Consider the following 9,164-nt stretch of genomic DNA (forward strand, 5'->3'; position numbering starts at 1 on the left):
CAAGATAAAATTTGATTTGGGTTAAGTTCTATAACCCAAATTGCATCGTGTTTTCGTATTGTACACTGCCCTTTAATAATTTCATTTCTCTAGCGAGGAGAGGTAATATCTATCCTTTGTTAATGTTTGTTTTTTTTAAACGTACATAGTGTCTAAAAATTGTACATAATTCGTAAGACTTTTTTTGTCAATAATTTTTTAGTAAATGACGAGCGACGGCTAAAACCTTTTGAATGTCACTCAGGACAGTGACCTTGATAACATATGTCAAAGTTCAAGGTCATTGGGGTAGGGTCCCCTATTCAGCACATTTACCATTTAAATTAAGAATAGCAACAAAAAATTGAAGATAATAATGAACATATTATGAGAATAATTAAATCAATTGTTAGTTTTTGTATAACGTAGAGTGTACAAGATTGATTAAATTATAATTTATAAAAAAATACGTATATCATGAAAAATATTAATCAAACGAATGATTTTTCTTTTTGTGATGCAAATGATACACTATGTGTGATTTTGACATACGACACTCACATTTTTCACAAATAGATATTCGGTGTTTTACAAATAGATTTCGGTTTTATATATATTTATGATAAAATATTTATAAAATATATATGTGTGTGTGTGTGTGTGTGTGTGTGTGTACATATATTAAAATAATTAAGAATACAAGAGTCTTTGAAAAATAAAAATAATAAATTCATCTTAAAATATCTTGTGAAATATTAATAGAAACTAAGAAATACGTAGAAAAATATTTTTCAAAATATCGGATAACAATTTTGTATATCTTAGAATAAATCTAGATGTTAGTTTAAATTGTCATTATCTCTAGATACAATCGGAGAATGTATTAAAATACAATTTTTTTAAATTTTACATTACATGGGCAATACATTCAATGATTTATCTTTACACATTTTTTAACAAAAATACTAGCTGTAGATATTTTCTATGAGTTAAAATAATACAATATACACTACTACATATTATGTTTTAAAGAGCGCTAGATTTAATTTTGCGGAAGTTGAGATATATTACGCCGTCTAAAGGTACTGTCAGGATACCCCTCGGGTCAATTACTACTGGTATCGAGGTTTTCTCGCATGGTCTCACTTTGCATTTACTCAAGATTATGATGAGCGCCAGTTTTATCTGTAAAAGCCCTAAACGAGTGCCTGCAAAAGTACAAATTATATATATCTCTCTTCTGTAATTATATTATATTATAAAAAATAAAAAATAAAAATTATATATCATCGTACGCATAATAGACTTATCACACACAACGGAATTATCATATACATATATAATAAAAATTATTCGCAATTTTGTTATATTAATTTGCACTTTTATAACGTGAAGCTATAAATTTGAGAATTATAAAATTTATTAGATTATGAAATACATAATAATATTATATTATTTAATAATCTCCATATTAAGTAATTTATCTTTCTTTCCTTTAAAACTTGTAGATTTTTATTTATTTCGAATTTGTGTAATCTATTTCCTTTATGAAGAAGAAGTTTATGTTACTTCGTACGTTTTTAAAACATGTGATTTTATAAACTAAACACAACATTTATAATATTTATATAAAAACGTAAATTTGTCTGTAAAATTTACAGCTTCAGTATATGTTTTTGTTATCTTATATATCATATAAATATCTCTTCATTAATCGAAATTGATTTTCTCATCTATACAATTATGTGGACCTTCTCCGAAGAGGAAGTAAACGCATGCTGGTCTATTACGTTTATTTTCCTCATTGAATCGCTCCGGATCGAACTTATCCGGATTGGGAAAATATTCCGGATCATAATGTAAATCGAGCATTGGGATGTATACCGGTGTACCTTTTTCAATTACGAAATCGGAGTCCGGTACTTTATAAGCTTCATTTGGCATACGATTTATATATCCCAATGGCGGATACATTCTCAAAGTTTCGGAGACCACTATATCCAGATACGTTAAGGTCATAATCTAATAATAAAATAAAATGTCGTCTTATTATATATATAATAATATATAATATTTTATATAAATTATATAAAATTGATGTATATATATATATATATATATATATATATATATATATATATACATCAATTATATATATATACATCAATGTATATACATATATACATCAATTTTAAATGAAAATTTGATCAAATTTAAATATAAATTTTAAATGAAATTGCTCTGGCAATGGAATCAATACTTGCGTAATATATGTTTATTTTAATAATTTTTCGATAGTAACTGTAATATTTATGTACCAGATCGTATGTGATTTTTCCACCGGACTTGTCGAGAGCCTTGACAATTTCTTTCCTCAGAGTATTTTGGAGATCAGGTTGCAATGCAAGCTCGTACAACGCGAACGTCGTTGTCGTTGAAGAGGTCTCGAAACCGGCGGTGAAGAAGCTGGCTGCTTGCGACAGAAGACTATCCCCATCGAATTTTAAAATTCAATTTATTTAGACTTTTGAAGGCTCTTATTATTTGCGTCACAATTAATTTTAATTATCGAAATTAATGATCTAATCAGTTAATTTAATATATCAGTTAATTTAATAACATTATTACTTCTCTTAGCATTATCTCTCTATTTATTTATTTTAGAAATAGAAATAAATTTTTAAAATAACCATCATTTATTTCTGTGTTGCTTACTGAATCCGTAATAATCCTGATCACCGTCAGTTTTTTTCAGTTCGAGAAGAATGTCAATAAGATCATGCCTCTTGATGCCAGATTCCATACGATGATTGAGCGTCTCCCAGAAAACTTTGCGCAAAAAGCCGGTAGGTTCTTTGCCGAACATTTTTATATGGGCCAAACGAACTATATAGTTGGAAGGAAAAATACCGCGAGCATCTCCAAGCCGCGAATGGTGTCGTATTGAAAGATCATTTTGCCGTATTTGCGAAACTCAGCGTTTGGATCCTTAAATGAATTCACATCAAGTCCATAAGCGGTGCTGCCGATGACGTCCGTGGTAAACTTGGCAGTTTATTCTCTCACTTCGATTGTTTCCCCTTCACCTGTCAGCAATATTTTATCAATTGATTTAATCCATCTAATAGTAAATACCTTACACAAGTTATCTTGAAATTTAAAAATCTTTTCTACGCGTATCTGTAAAATTGAAAACTGAACTTTTTTCCTCCAAAAATTATTAATTGTCGTTTTAACAGTTTTCATAATGCTTTGTATTTCTCATGAATTTACGTATTTTTCTCGGATCTTTAAACAAAGATTCCAATATAATAATAATAGTAATAATATGATATTGTAATAATATTATTGATTTAATTAAGTTGATTTTTGTAATTTTATAAACTATTAAAAAATTTTTCTTATATATACCTTTTTCTAATAATTTTTATCTTGATTAAAGTAAAATTGTGGAATTTTTGGGGGAACAATATTTATTTATTTAAAATATTAAAACATATATATATATATATTGTTGCGTCCCCGTGTTCCTTCCCTGCGGATTACTTGGTTACCCGTGACGTTCGGCAGAAGATCGTCTTCGAGCGCGTTGCCAAGAAGAATGTTGACAAGACGAATGACAGTCGTGTCGAAAAACAGCTGTCAAGCTGTCCGTACGCGTTCTCGTTTACGAGCCATAATTGTGTTAATGATCCGTTGTGTTAATCTGTTATTAGTGTGTTCTGTGTTCGTATTAAAGTTCCTGTGTGTTCTCGAAAAGTATTAATTTATTTAACGCGATCCGCGACAGCCGTTCTCTTAGCGATAAATGTCGAAGTCGTCGCCCCGGGCGCAACAATATATATATGTTTTATATTATATATATATGTTTTTTAATTATAAATTATATCATTAATGTGTATAATATATTATTAATTTATATATATTATACTATTAAAATATATTTATCAATTCTTTATAATTTCACATTTCTTAAATACATATTTCCCAATATATTTTGTATTTTACATGTGAATATTTACCTCCTTTCAACGATTCAATATACGAGTTTAGATGGTTTCCGCATTGTAACATCAGTTCAAACATTTTTTTTAGTTTACCGGATGTGAAGAATGGCGTTAATTTCATCCTTAACACCTTCCAGACTGGATTCTTTATAAAAAAGAGATTATTGCAACCCAGCTGGTCATCCGGATAAGCATTACTGTATCGGTCGTGAAAAATATTAAAGTCTTTTATTAAGATATTCTTGATAAGTTCCCGATCACGAACCAACAAGAAGGGCTTGTCTAAAACGTAGAAGCCAATGTAAGGTAGCCCCTTTGCTTGATTGTATAACTCCTTTAAAAAATACGCCGGCGCTTTCTTCAATAACAGGCATTCCGTAAAATTGCCTAGGAAAGGTGTCGGTGGAAAGATTTCTTCGATGCCCCGTTTCTTTCAGTATTTAAACTTGCGTGTCACATAGAGGTAAACGGTTATCATGAGAGTTGTTAAAACTATAATGCTGTCCAAACCCCAGTGAGCAGTTATGAGTGCCATTTTAGTTTATCTATAAATAATATATTTTTATATAGAAGTAGATGGTATTATATTTTAATAATATATATCGCGAAAAAATAATATTATAATTTTCATTTATTTAATCGTACTACCGTATTTATTAATTGCATTTAGAACAAGATCTTGCACTGGAAAAAAGCTTGATTGATTGATAAATGAATGAAGTACTCTTTAAATTTCTGAGAATAAAAGCTAACTCCAAACGAGTGAATATTCACTTCAAGTGACAGTGAAAATACTGCCACTCGTCACAGCCATATAAATATATTTAACGTTACACAAAAAAAAATATGTTTACACTCTTTCAAAATATGTTGAAATGAATAGATATATCCCTAAAAAGTCACTTTAATATGTCTTGTATACCAAATACACGTGCAACGAATTGGTAACGTCGCGAGATAACGATACGACAGAAACACAAAACCAATCTTCTCTATTTATCATTACATCCGAAGACTTGTTGATGGATTATTTAAGAAAATTTTGCGATCTTTTTTGTGTTCGTTTTCATTCACCGCGTGGTAGTATGATTTAAGAAATTCTTGAACGTTTTATAAAATGTTTAATTTAATCTCAAAATAAATCTGAATAAACTTTATAAAAAATTAAAAAATAATAGAAAGTAAGATTATATTAATATAGAAGAAAAGATAATTAAATCATTTGCGAAAGAGATAATGGTTATAAATAGATAGTGGTATATAATTGATAAAATATAACCGTCAATCTTGATTTTCAATAGTCGACTAAGAGAGCACAGAAAACACGGTCTTACAAAGGATAAATTATATAATAGAAATTGTAATCTAACTTTCAAAATATACCACTCTAGAGAACCACTGTTGCTCGCAAATGTTAAATAATAACAGGAAACTCCATGGTGTACGATTTAGGAGATCAATACGCATTGGCAACTTTCCCTACATATCATTATTAATAAAAGTAATATCTAGATACATTTTTATTTTTTTATTATGTTGAAAATTTTCGATTTTTAATATTAGGGTATTATTTATTAAATTTTGTATTGTTGGTGGCACCGATGACCGACACGGCGTTTAACGTGTTAAATGAATCATTGTTAAAATTGGAAGCACACAAGGATTATCATGATTATAATGAACTTGTTTTTCATTCTCATGAATCACTCGAAAAAAACAAATAATCCTGATTAAGAAACTATATTGTAAATGTAGTTTGATTACTGTATGATAATTATAGGGATATTTGTTTAATCAAGAGAATTTTATTTCAAGAATAATTGATCATGTTGATGTTCGACTTTAATAAAAATCTTCATTAGAATATATTGGAGATTACAGCAAACTTACACAAATTTAGAAATAAGTAATTTATCAGTTATTTTAATCTATATATAATCAATTTTTACGATTCCATATCAATAACCAGCAACAATAAACATTATTTCATCTTTTCTCATCTTCTTAATTAATTGTTATTAGATTCAAATTGATAAACGATAGCAAGATGAAAGAGAATGATGCGTCTAGCCGTACGTTTTTCTATTAAATATCAAAGATACAAAATTAATGAATCGAGAAATATTAGAGAACAAGAACAGTTTAACGTCATTTTTAAGAATATGCAATAAATAGTTTGTATTAAAATTCTAAATAAACTTGAAAGGATTACATAAAGTTAAATTAAGATCAACGTTTACCTTGACATTAATTTTTAAAATATTCTCTTCAGACACACAAACTATTTATATTTTTAAAATATTCTCTTTAAACACACACAAATTATTTATATTTTTAAAATATTCTCTTTGAACACACAAACTAATTATATTTTTAAAATATTCTCTTTAGACACACAAACTCACTCCTTTCAAAATGATAGAGAATAGAAAAAAATCGCATTTAAATAAATATTAGATCGAAACTTAACAAATTACCAATAGAGAAAAACACGAAGTGTTTAAAAAATAAGTTTTTCAGTACAGTGATTCAGAATACGACAGTAGAGTTGCAGAAACAACTTTGTACTTCTGCATCACACATGCGATTGCATTTATACACTCGTCAAAAAAATTATCGCAACACGCAATTAATATTAAAATTTCACCTAAATTCAAATAAGCGTATCTCCGCGAAAAATTATCGCATTTGAAAAATTTTTTTTTTGTTTTAAAGGGTAAAGTCTCCACTTTAAGAAACTTTCGTTAAATTTTGATTTCATTCTCTCTCCCTCTCTTCATCCCTTTAAAAGTAAGGACGTGTTTTTTTTTTCAAAAAATTGCGAAGTTTGACGAACTCTACGGGGTGTACTAAATTTTTTTCGTCAATATCATCATAACTATCATAAAATATGGACTTTTCTTTACAAGTTTAAAAAAAAATTGAAACCCGTGCGATTTTCTTTCGCGGAGTTACGGCGTATCAAAATTATCTATGCATTTTTGTGCAACCGCCAACATTTGTATTAACCGATGGGCACCACGGGGACCACTCCACATAGCGTATCGCTGTCATTCCGGGAGGTAATAAAATTACGGGATTTGTGCGTTTATATGTGGATATTCCACCCTTAATTTTCGTTTAAACGAAGAATTTTTGTTTTCCGAATGAACAACAGTATTTTTAATACTGTAAAGTTTCGTACGTACTGATGTAAGTACTTACAGTACATAATTTCACAGTACTGAAGTTCTTACAGTACATAACTTCACAATACTGAAGTTCACACAGTATACACTGTGAAGTTATGTACTGTACTTACTTCAGTACGTACAAAACTTCATAGTATTAAAAACACTGTGTTGTTCATTCGGGAAACAAAAATGCCTCGTTTAAACGAAAATCAATGTGCGCAAATTATTGCTCTTTTGGAAGAAGGGGCAAGTCAGGCACATGTTGCAAGGCGAATGGGTGTGCATCGGGCCTCAATCTCTCGAGTTTGGGCTCGTTATGAAGAAACAGGCGGATTTCGTCAGAGAAGAGGACAAGGTCGAAGACGAGCAACATCAGCTCGAGAAGATCGTCTCATCGTAAACGCGGCAATACAAAATCCAGTAATAATTGCGCGACAAATCGCTAATGACATTCTGCCGTACAGACGAATAAGCGATCAAACAATCAGGAATCGTCTGCACGAAAGAAACTTCAGTTCGCGAGTTCGTGCTCAAGTACCAATGTTGTCTGTGGCTCATCGACGTAATCGTTTACAATATGCACGCAGTCATCAGAACTGGACTGCAAGACAATGGAACAACGTATTGTTCACTGACGAGTCGCGATTTTGCCTCTTCGGTTCTGACAGAAGAGTTCGTGTTTGGCGTCGTCAGGGACACCGTTTTGAAGAGAATTGCGTCGAACCTGTTCGAGCATTTGGTGGTGGTTCAATTATGGTATGGGGTGGAATATCCACACATAGACGCACAAATCTCGTAATTGTACCACCTCCCGGAATGACAGCGATACGCTATGTGGAGGAAATTTTGCGTCCTCACATAATTCCGATGCGTCGTCAAATGGGGCGCAATTTCATTCTAATGCAAGATAATGCTCGCCCACACACTGCCAGGATTACAGTTGACTTCTTCGAAGAAAACAACATCGAGGTGTTACCACATCCAGCGATGAGCCCGGATTTAAATCCCATCGAACATCTGTGGGATATAATGACAAGAAGGCTGCGTGATTTGGAGAGGCAGCCAACCAATCTCCAGCAATTGGAAGCAGCTCTACAGCGAATTTGGTTCGAAATTCCGCAGGCCACAATTAGAGCTTGCATTAATATGCGTGAGCGCCTGCAAGAGGTCATCCGAAGACGAGGCGGAAATACACATTTTTAAATACATACAACATACATCCCTTTTCCAACACACACACACACATACACACACACACACACACACACACACACACACACACACACACATGATGGGCAAAATCCGATCAACAACCTCCCCATGGTGCCCATCGGTTAATACAAATGTTGGCGGTTGCACAAAAATGCATAGATAATTTTGATACGCCGTAACTCCGCGAAAGAAAATCGCACGGGTTTCAATTTTTTTTTAAACTTGTAAAGAAAAGTCCATATTTTATGATAGTTATGATGATATTGACGAAAAAAATTTAGTACACCCCGTAGAGTTCGTCAAACTTTGCAATTTTTTGAAAAAAAAAACACGTCCTTACTTTTAAAGGGATGAAGAGAGGGAGAGAGAATGAAATCAAAATTTAACGAAAGTTTCTTAAAGTGGAGACTTTACCATTTAAAACAATAACAAAATTTTTCAAATGCGATAATTTTTCGCGGAGATACGCTTATTTGAATTTAGGTGAAATTTTAATATTAATTGCGTGTTGCGATAATTTTTTTGACGAGTGTATATTACAACGTTCTTCCTCTCCTTTTTTATCGTCAAACGTTAATAATTTTTTTTTACATAATAGTACGCATGTAAGCATTAATTAGTATTATGTAAACTTTTGTACTCGTAAACAGATCTGTGATAAGTCTTAAACAACGCACTTAAATATGTTCCACAATAAAAGTGTTTGTTACAATACAATATTTATGAATTATTAAATATTTAATTTTATTTTTATATCCAAATTAATAATATATATTGTTACATTGTTATATTT

General features: G+C 30.8%; 1 pseudogene across 1 annotated transcript; it reads right to left on the reverse strand.

Moving 5' to 3' along the window:
- Nucleotides 1–550: 550 nt before the first annotated feature.
- On the reverse strand, nt 551–4,521 carry LOC145974522 (cytochrome P450 6k1-like; annotated as a pseudogene). The gene is made up of 5 exons (XR_014439720.1): nt 4,002–4,521; nt 2,695–3,065; nt 2,298–2,503; nt 1,731–2,001; nt 551–1,187 (listed from the first exon to the last, which is right to left on the reverse strand). The product of XR_014439720.1 is annotated as a cytochrome P450 6k1-like (transcript).
- Between the last annotated feature and the right edge of the window lie 4,643 nt (nt 4,522–9,164).

The sequence above is a fragment of the Camponotus vicinus genome, unplaced genomic scaffold (genome assembly GCF_025532165.1).
Source record: "Camponotus vicinus isolate PSW18456_S1 unplaced genomic scaffold, iyCamVici1.0 SCAF_7, whole genome shotgun sequence".
Taxonomy (NCBI): domain Eukaryota; kingdom Metazoa; phylum Arthropoda; class Insecta; order Hymenoptera; family Formicidae; genus Camponotus; species Camponotus vicinus.